Genomic DNA, 10,133 nt, shown 5'->3' with positions numbered 1-10,133 from the left:
ATGGTCTTTAGCAGGTCAGGTGAGAGAAATGGGTTGTAGGTTAGTTTCACGTTCTGCTGTCCTTTGACTTCGAAGGCCTCTCACTGTTGGATTTGGGAATATCAGTTCAGTCCCTTCTCCATGCCCTCCCTCCCCCAAACTTCCCATGAATTTCTAGAATTATTCATCAGCCGCACCCATTTCCAGCCTGGAGGTAGATGTCTTCTTTTAGCCTCTGCTCTTCCTGAAAGGAAGCCTCTCCTTTCCGGGCATCATTTGGATTACTCCAGTCATAGCATTTGGTGTCACAAGCTCCGATCATAATTTTTGTGGCTGGAACTGGTCATTGAGAGAAGTCACTCGGGCCCGTTGGAGAGCAGCCTTAACATTTTTTTCCAAGCAAAACCAAACCTGCTTTGACATCCAAGGCGGGTGCTGGGGAATATCAGTCTGAGAGGTTTCCGTTTTGATCAACAAGTTCTCCAAACTTCCTCCGCTTTCTGCGATCTGACAAGTCCCTGCAAAACACAGCTCTGACCCTGTAAAGGCCTTGGGAAGACGATCGAACAAGAATGCCATAAAAGCTGGGTTTTAACTTCATAAAAATAACAGCTGGTGAGACTTGGATGGAAAACATCCTGGGAGTCCAGAGAAAGAACACGTTCACGAACACGCACACACACCCTGCAAGGCTCTGGACCACGTGCATCTTCATCTAATTAGAAGTGTACAAACCTCAAACATTTTTTTAAAAAGAGAGAGAAGTTGAAGCCGGTAGTGACTAAGGCTGAAAGGGAGAGGAGACCCAGGGCTCTCCCTGTGTTGCTCGTGGCCAGGCATCTTCTCCCATCTACCCTCACCCCAACTTTTCTTCCTCCTCCTCCCGCCCCCTGAAGAAGGCATGTACCAGAGATGGCTGTCGTGGAGCATAAAGAAATAATTTCAAAAATCTTCAAAAGGCTGGCAGCATAAAAACCCCTGGCTCTGTCGTTTCTCTGTTTCTGCAAGCAGCAAAAGATCCATAATTCTCACACTTAATGTAATTCCAAGGCATCTAAAGTGATTTACAGTCGGTTTACTCAATACTTTCAGCTTTATTTAATGTAACAGTTATGGCACATAAAAAGTTTATTGAAAATCCTTTGGGAGTGTGATTGAGTAAAAAAGAGTCGTTGCTAATACCATTACAGGAACAGGAGCAAAGGATTTCAGCCTGTTTTCTCTCTGACCTTTATGGTCCCAGGAACAAGGGTTATGGAGGGAAGGACATCGCTCTGCCATCACGTGGACTTGCACCAGGCCAGCTCCAGAGCTGTCATCTTGGCTGTTTCTGGATGGCTCTTTCTCAAGCTTGGCTGGCAAGGCGACTTGGATGGTAGCCCTCGGTTTAGATTACCCTGGAGCCTCTATTTTTATGCAAAATCCAGGTTCAGAAAGACCCGCTAAAGGAAAAAAGACAACATAATCATTTTTTCCCCTCTAACGCTGCCCTGTTCTCTATTTTTTAATCAGCTGCACCCTCTGGTTGCCCCACCTTCCCTGGAATTAGGTTCAGCCTCCCGGAGTACCCCCCAGCCATGGAGGGGATGTGGAGGGACTTGAGCAAATAGTCTAAGACCCTTTGCAACAGTCAGGTTTGGTTACTGCTCTGGAGATGAAAACACTGCTCTTTCCTGTGGTCCCCACGCTGTCTCCATCAGAAAGGAAATAATCTATTAAAAGAGTTCCTTTCACTCTTAAAATACTTGACATGTGCCCATATAACTTCCCATTGGCTGTAAAAGAAAATTAAAATTCAGAAGATAGCTAGGAAGGCAAACCCTCAAAGCCTGACTCCACGATGTCTGCGAATTCAGTGAATATTGCTTCTTGTCTCTGGTTGAATCATGTCATTTCCTGTGTCTGCTGCTGCCTGTGACTTCTTATATTTGGGAATTTGAAAAACCTCAGTGGCAATAGAGCAGATCCTAGTGCAGGTGAATATCAGCATTGAGTCCTTCATTCATCTCTCTACTAAATGTGCACCTAACTTCTAGCCTTGAGGCATTTCTTCATCTCTTTGGTAAAAGTAGTATCCTTGGGTCTCTCTCTCTCACATACACACATACTTTGTAGCTTTTTTTGTATTTTATCTCACTGTAGATTTCATGACAACTGAAGTTTTTCTCTTCCATACACACATTTACGTAACAAAACATTTTCAATGAGTATCATTTCAAATTGAATTACCCACTTCCCTTTCTGCTTATACAAAGTACTCTGCACTAAGAATATTTAAAGTTTTCCATGTTGTCTCAAAATCATTCAAGGGCAGTGGTTTTACTGAGTGGTGATGCAATGATGCTTTACGGATCTTTTGAAGCATCTTGTCCCAACTCCAAATGGCTCCTTTTGCTTTTGAGCTTCCATCATGGTTTCACACACACACACATTATTTTTCAGTTTCTTACTTTTCTTGTTGTTTTTAGTTTTATTTTCCCTCTCACTTTCTAACGTCTATACTGAGTTAGACACCATGCAATCACATTTAAAGCTTGGTTTTATGGTATGTATTTTAGTTTTTCGGAAGTATTTTTCTACTTGCCTCCTGATTCTCACCTGGGCTCCTAGTATTTATTGCCGTCAGTTAAGTATTCAGCCTGTATGTGATATATATGAGGTATATATTGTGTATGTGTACGTGTGGGCATCTATTTACACATACGTGCATATACTTGAGAGTTAGTTTAAAAGTTAATTTACACAGTTCCTTACAAAGATTGTATATGGGGTGTGGAGGAATACATTTCCCTCTTCTCTCGTCTCTGCTGGAGAGGAATAATGCCAGAGTGACTTTCGTTCATTCTTGTGAACTCTGAATAAGGACTCTATCCAGACACCCAGGCCCTAGAACCTAACTTCCCGGCTGCCTTCACCTGTTTGGAATCCATTAGTGATTGAAAACATTCTCTCAATATGTTTCGACAGTCTAGCGATTCAGTTCTGTCGTGGAGCTCTCTCCTTCATGAATCACACAATCACAATTTGCCTTCCTTTTAGAAAGCACGTGCCCAGGAGAACGGTGAGACCCCTGGTCCCAGTCCCATGGACACACTTCCGGGCCTTGCTGTGAGCCTGGTAGGACACTCACCCTTCCCCAGATCACCTCCTTCTGCCTCCGCCTCAGGAGGTAACTTTGTGAATACACAAGGGTAGAGTCAAGTTCGTGGTAAGATTTGTATCTTTCTACTCTATTATCTTCATACCGGTCTGTTCTTCAGGTATTGTAGTTACTGCTGTAAAAAAAAAAAACCCCAAACAAAAAACAACTCATTTTCCTCGCTGGAGGACCTTCCAGGATTTGAGGACACTTGGAGTGACAGGTTGGGATGTGGGTTTCTCAGCAGGTGCAGAACCCTGTGGGGTTCATCAGAAAATGCTTTACAACTGGTCTCTGATAGTAACTGTCTCCTGAAGGCCACAGTGCTTTGCAAAGAGCTTTGACGTGTGTCCCTAATTGAATCTCTAGCAAACAGCATGTAGGGTGGGTATGATCACATGTCACAGCTGCAGAAACAGATCCTTAGATAAGTGATTCAATCAATACTGCATAAGAAGTGGTGGGATTGGAAAGCCAGTAACTCCAAACTTTGTGCTGTTTCATTCCCTCTGGTTTGCAAAGCAAGGAAAGTCATCCAATCTACTTTGGGCAGCTCTTGGTGATACCGAAGTGGTGAATGTCTATAACTGATCCCTCTCTGCTGTCATGTCTTACATTCTACTCCCCGAAAGACCTTGCTCTCAATGAATACTACTAAAGAGTTATTAAATAATGGGTGTTGCCAACAGTCCCAAGGGTATTTTATTTTAATCAGAAACCTCTTAAAGACCCCGAAGACTTCAAGACTGAAGCAAGTAAAGGCCTGGTGGCAGACAGGGTAGAAGAAAAAAAAGGGGGAGAGAAGGCATTAGTCAGTGCCAGTGACACTTCAGCATCTTGCTAGTGGCAACTTCCTTGTAAGCATAGCTTGATGTCACCAACTGGCCTGACACATTTGTCTAAGGCCTTTCCGGTCAGGGTAGTTGGATCAGTAGCCAGGAGAGGGCAGCAGAGGGCTGGAACCACTGGTTAGCATACAAAGTAGGTAAATTTCTCAGGATAGGGCGAAAGCGCAGTCCAGAGAGACCCAAGAGGATTGCCATATGTAATGAATACTGTGAAGCTTCTTCAGGCCCAAAGCGTCCATGCCGCAAGGGCTGGGAACGCTGGCTGCTGACAGCTCACAGCTGCTTAGTCACTGAGAATTGCCCTGGGCAGCAGGGAATTGCTTCGCTCAGGTTATGCCTTCTCTATGGGGTCGGCCAGTGATTGGCTAGTGCAGGGATGGAAAGGTCTGGCCACCTTGCCTCAGTGTGGGACAACGGTCCAAGATCCTGGCTCCAGGACTGGGTGAGGCCTCCACTACAGATCAGTTTTCCCCACTGTCCCGGCTTCCTTACAGGGGCGTCTCCAGAGACCACCTCCTCATAAATACATAGTCCTCAGAGGCGGTTTCCAGGGAGCCCCATCTATGATATTCAACATCCTGGTATCAAGAAGGCCAACGGTTGGGCTTCCCTGGTGGCGCAGTGGTTGAGAATCCGCCTGCCAATGCAGGGGACACGGGTTCGAGCCCTGGTCTGGGATGATCCCACATGCCGCGGAGCAACTAAGCCCGTGAGCCACAACTACTTAGCCTGCGCGTCTGGAGCCTGTGCTCCGCAACGGGAGAGGCCGCGACAGTGAGAGGCCCGCGCACCGTGATGAAGAGTGGCCCCCGCTCGCCGCAACTAGAGAAAGCCCTCGCACAGAAACGAAGACCCAACACAGCTAAAAATAATAAATAAATAAATAAATAAATTTATTAAAAAAACAAAAAGAAGGCCAACAGTTGGGCTTCCTTGGTGGCACAGTGGTTAAGAATCCACCTGACAATGCAGGGGACACGGATTTGAGCCCTGGTCTGGGAAGATCCCACATGCCGCAGAGCAACTAAGCCCATGCACGACAACTACTGATCCTGTGCTCCAGAGCCCGCGAGCCACAACTACTGAAGCCCGCGCGCCACAGCTACTGAGCCCGCACGCCTAGAACCCGTGCTCCGCAGCAAGGGAAGCTACTGCAGTGCGAAACCCACACACCGCAACGAAGAGAAGCCCCGCTAGCCGCAACTAGAGAAAGCCCGGGCGCAGCAACAAAGACCCAACGCAGCCAAAAATAAATAAATTAAATAAATAAGTTAAAAAAAAAAAAAAGAAAGCCAACGGTTAACCCAGCAGAGTAGGGAGTGGATTAGCTTTCAGCCTGGAGCACTCATGAAACACAGCAGGGAGTCCAAGGTCAGGGCTGGAGGCAGATGCGTGAAGGAAGAGATAAGGCTCGGCTCAAGCAGGAGGAACTGGGATGCAACTAGAACCCAGTCCAACATCCAATGGAACTGGGACCACAAACGCCAGAGCCAAGAGGAGCAGAGTGGACCAAGGATGGACATCACACTCCTTCAATAACACCTAAGCGGACCTTGTTATTTTTCACTGGAGCAGACGCAAGCGTGGTTGGGTGGAAAGGTCTTCTCGTGTGCCCTCCTGCCCACGCTCAGCTCCCAGCACTGAGCGGCCAGCAGCACCCACGCCTCCAGGCCCCATCCAAGCACTGTGTGTGCTTGCACTGACCGTGGCTGCACTTATTACCCTGGGGCGATCCCGGGACCCCCAAGCTAGGATCACATGGCACGTTCAGACGTGCCCAGAAACACCGTTTCCTATGAAGATGTGGCCAAGGAGACTGGCGAAAAATAGAGTTTCTTTGCTTTTAAGATTCCTCTTTAATTTCCCTGAAATTCTTTTAAACCCTGGGGCATGTAGGCCATTGCCTGTTTTCAAGTTCATGGTAGGATTATTCCACCTAAGTAATAGAGGGGCCGGGCCTTTGTAGCTTCGGCAGAGCCCCCTTCATGAAGCCTCCTATTGTTAGAGAAACAGACTCCGGGGATTGAATGCAGCGAATTCAGCTTTGAGGGGCGTGTACCAGAGTCCGGGGCCTCCGCAGGGAGGTGACTGAACGGCCCAAGGATTAATGTACTATTATTACATTACTCTTTAAGCTTCAAAGGTCTGCCAGGAGTGCTAAGCTCACTATCTAGTCCATGACATTTTAAGAACAAATAATACATTAATATATTTAATTTGAGAATAAACACATACATTACAGGCAAGGGATTTGGTCTATGCTGATAAGGCACCAAATGACCTTTCCAGCGCAATCCCAGCACGCAGAGCCGAAAAGGGACGTGTTCCAAAAAACCTTTTATATCTATTCGGCTGTAATGTGTGGGCTTTAATGCAGGTTTGGCCCGTGTGGTGCTGCAGCTACCGCGGTCTTCAGAGATGGGAGCTTTTGCTATAATTACCCCCTTTGACGTTAATCTGCAGGAACACTCAGTCCTGTTGCCTCAAATTAGTTAATCAATTAAGTGTCAAACCACAAAATGTTGGAGGTTTGGGTTTGGATTTATTGTCTTGGCAGACACTTCCTCCTTCAGCCCCTTGGCTTCTTTTCTCCTTCTCCCTTGCAGGGGAGCTGGCTTTGCAAAATGACCAGTCACTCATTGTTTATTTCTGGCCTATTAGCAAAACAGCTGAAGTTGCATAAGCCTGGTGCCCAGGACTGGAGCAGCCCTGAGGTTGACGGCTTGGATAGCATTCAGGTGAAGTTGTGTATCTGTGGGTTTTTTAAAATTTATTTTAATTAGTTACTTTTTTTTATTGGGGTATAGTTGCTTTACAATGTTGTGTTAGTTTCTGCTGTACAATGAAGTGAATCAGCTATACGTATACATATATCCCCTCCCTCTTGGACCTCCCTCTCACCCTCCCCCCCATCCCACCCATCTAGGTCACCACAGAGCACCCGAGCTGAGCTCCCTGTGCTATACAGCAGGTTTCATGCCTTTCCTGGGCTTCACTTAGCACAGCACAGAGTTGATGAGCTGGCCTCCTCCTCTGGGCTTGCTAAGCTCAGCCATTCTGGAGCCCACGTTAATTGATGGAAAGCCTTGTTTACCGTGACGTCACTCTCCCAAGGTGAGCCAGGGACAGGCAGCGGTGTTTCCAGAACGCCCTGCTCAGAACGTCTGTTTTCTCCAGGGTCCTTGGCTCCCCGCTAGCTGTGTCTGGACTTGCTGCCACTGCGGGCTCCAGGGGGACCTGGCGATGGCTGAGCAAACTGCCGAGGGGCCTGGACCAGGGCTCTGGGTCTGGCTGCCTGTGTATCCCGTGGGTTCCACTGACATCACCCCGAGAACAGATCACTTCCACTCCAGCCCACTCTCACCATCTGTCTCAGCTGAACCACATAAATGAGCTCACCCTCCAATCTCAGATGGGCACCACCAAAATCATGAGAATAATTCTACTTGGTGATGAAAAATCCAAGATAAGTAAGACATGGTCCCAGTATTTCAGGAATGTATAGTCTCATTGAAGAAACAGATTTATGTATGTAACAATCAAAGAAAGTAACACAGGGCAATGCATATATATTCAATGGCTAAGTTGTGTGCTCTGCCTATGTAGGGCTCATGGTCAGTATCAGTGTGGTCAGAACTACCTTGTTTCTTTCCTGGAGATTATAGGCCCTTTTTAGATTGATAGGTGGGCAGGCCATTCCCGTGGTTCCAAAGTCTGGGGATTAGTGCCTATCCACAGTGAGTTACATCCTTTTTAAACTTTGGGGAGTTAAAATGTCCTTTCTTTGTGATATAATGGTGACAGTCGATGGTCATTTTTTTGAAGTCTAAATTTTGCGAAATAGAAAAGTTGACTGTACTATGTTAGGTGCAAAAGATTCTATTGGTTTCGTATTTTATGTGAACGTTTTACCTCTCCATGAAATCCCAAACTCTGAATCCCCAAATCTACAGCCCCCAAATCTGTCTTAATCTCATTTTACTGCTTCCGTGTTATAGTGGAGGAGATGACACAGAGAAGGCAGAACACTTGCCCACCACAAGCTCTTTCATCCTATGCCCCTGGGGTCCCCACAAAGTTGAGGACAGTTGGCGCTTCATTTCTAATGGTGCCACACTTTGGTCACTCTGTGTATTCCAGGCTACCAGCCTGCACTGATATTCCAGTGAAAACACTAGAAGGATTATAGAAATTTTCCACCTGGAAGAGACCTTAGGTATTGAGTCTAACGCCTTCATTTCAGAGCAGAGGAAATTGAGGCTCAGAAAGGGGAAAGGCTTCACCAAGAGCAATGGTCACCCCCCTCTTCTTGGGGTTCAATGTCCATCATCCAGGGCATTGCTCTCGCCAGCAGCCCTCCTGGGTCCTAGATGCCAGACTCCTTGGGACTGCTTTCCTTCCCCTTGAACCATGAGCTTCCTCTGTCACTAACTAATCCTGTGATCAGATGTGGGTGATTTCCAAAAAGCCCCTTTGGGGTCTCAGATTACTGCTGAGTATTGCAAAGGCCTGGGTTTGGAGTCAGAGAGATCTGTATGCAAATTTCACAGCTTGGGCAAGTAGCTGAATCTCCGTATAGCCATTGAGCCATCCTTGAAATACGGACACGAAACTTACCTGGCAAGCAGTTTTCAGCATCCACGTGATCATGTATGGAAAACAAGCAGGGCAGGTATGAGAAGTAGAAATTCTTCTCCCCAGCTTCCCTGAGCCTGTGCTGTTCTTCCTTAGGCTGAGAAACTGGTGGCAGAGGGAGGGCACAAGTCACACTCTACAGGTCTCAGTGTTGACCTTGCAAGTTTCCCCACACGATTAACCAGCCATAGTACCTGGAAGCCCTAAAGTATCCTCATCGTTTAAAGAGTAATGAAAAAAATCAAAGCAAGGTGGACCATACCCTTTGATCTTCACCCAGTGTTGGGTTGCCTAATTCTCATTATCTTACCTGTGTTTTAATGAAGCCTTGAGGAAGTCTTTATTTACTTATGTATTTATTATTTAATTGAAGTATAATTGATTTACAATGTTGTGTTAGTTTCAGGTGTACAGCGCAGTGATTCAGTTACACATATATATATGTATGTATACATATTCTTTTTCAGATGCTTTTCCATTATAGGTTATTATAAAATATTGAATATAGTCCCCTGTGCTCTACAGTAGGTCCTTGTTGTTTATCTATTTTATATACAGTAGTGTGTATACGTTAATTCCAAGCTCCTAATTTATCCCTCCCCCCGCCCCAACCCTTTCCCCTTTGGTAACCAGAAGTTTGTTTTCTATGTGGGTCTATTTCTGTCTTGTATATAAGTTCATTTGTAGCATTGTTTTTTAGATTCCACATATAAGCAATATCATATGATACATGTCTTTCTCTGTCTGACTTACTTCACTTAGTAGGAAGTCTTTTCTTAGAGTGGGATAAGAAATTCCCTCTGACTTCCTAAGCAGCTCGCTGGCCTGCACGTGGCTTTGCAATCCAAGCCTCGCAGGAGTCCTGTGACCTTGGAGTATCCACAAGCCTAGAGGAGAAGGAATGGGCCAATTGAGTCAAGGTCCTTTGGCCAGTCTGGTCTTATATGTCTGCCCATTGAAAACTGAACCTTCTGTTCTTTTCTCAGCCCTTTAGATTCATTCATTTCAAATTTCCCTTAACACATATAAAACATGCCAAAAAAAAAAAAAAAAAAAATCCCTGGACACCAGGGATGTGCCTCTCCTCCAAGGAGGCTTGGGTGGGTGAGTCACTCTGCCTATTTCCTTGCCCATCTGCCTGCCTGCAAGACTCACCGTCAGGGCTTTTGTTTCCTCAAGCGATGATTTATGCCGGTGGACCCCGGGCAGGGAAAAGTCGAGTATCAATTCCGCTGGGTTACCGTGTTAAATGACCAATGCACGGATGCTTATTGCTGCCTCGGGAGCAGTGAAAGCCCTTCGACTCCTGACGCCGCTGTCCCCCCACTCTGTTGACGCTCAGTTAAAAATGTAAATAAAAAGACTGCACTTTGGAGAGAGTCAGCTGAGGAGGGCGGAGGGAAAATTGCAAAAGCGAAGTTTATTGATCCCCTGGTCAAGATTGATGGCACAATAAGAGCGGGAGGCGAAGAGTGATTTTGCTTTTGAAAACGTTGATGAATAAGCACTCAGGGGCAACAAACAGCCGGTCC

At 46.2% G+C, this 10,133-nt stretch overlaps 1 long non-coding RNA gene across 1 annotated transcript; it reads right to left on the bottom strand.

The window, feature by feature from the left end:
• Window positions 1–1,098: 1,098 nt before the first annotated feature.
• Window positions 1,099–9,455, bottom strand: LOC137756037 (uncharacterized). The gene is made up of 3 exons (XR_011072162.1): window positions 9,355–9,455; window positions 8,584–8,706; window positions 1,099–1,421 (listed from the first exon to the last, which is right to left on the bottom strand). It is a non-coding gene; the product is annotated as an uncharacterized lncRNA (long non-coding RNA).
• Window positions 9,456–10,133: the final 678 nt, after the last annotated feature.

Source organism: Eschrichtius robustus, chromosome 21 (assembly GCF_028021215.1).
Source record: "Eschrichtius robustus isolate mEscRob2 chromosome 21, mEscRob2.pri, whole genome shotgun sequence".
NCBI lineage: Eukaryota > Metazoa > Chordata > Mammalia > Artiodactyla > Eschrichtiidae > Eschrichtius > Eschrichtius robustus.
Note: the sequence above shows the minus strand (reverse complement) of the source record. Positions and strands in the feature narration are given on the sequence as shown.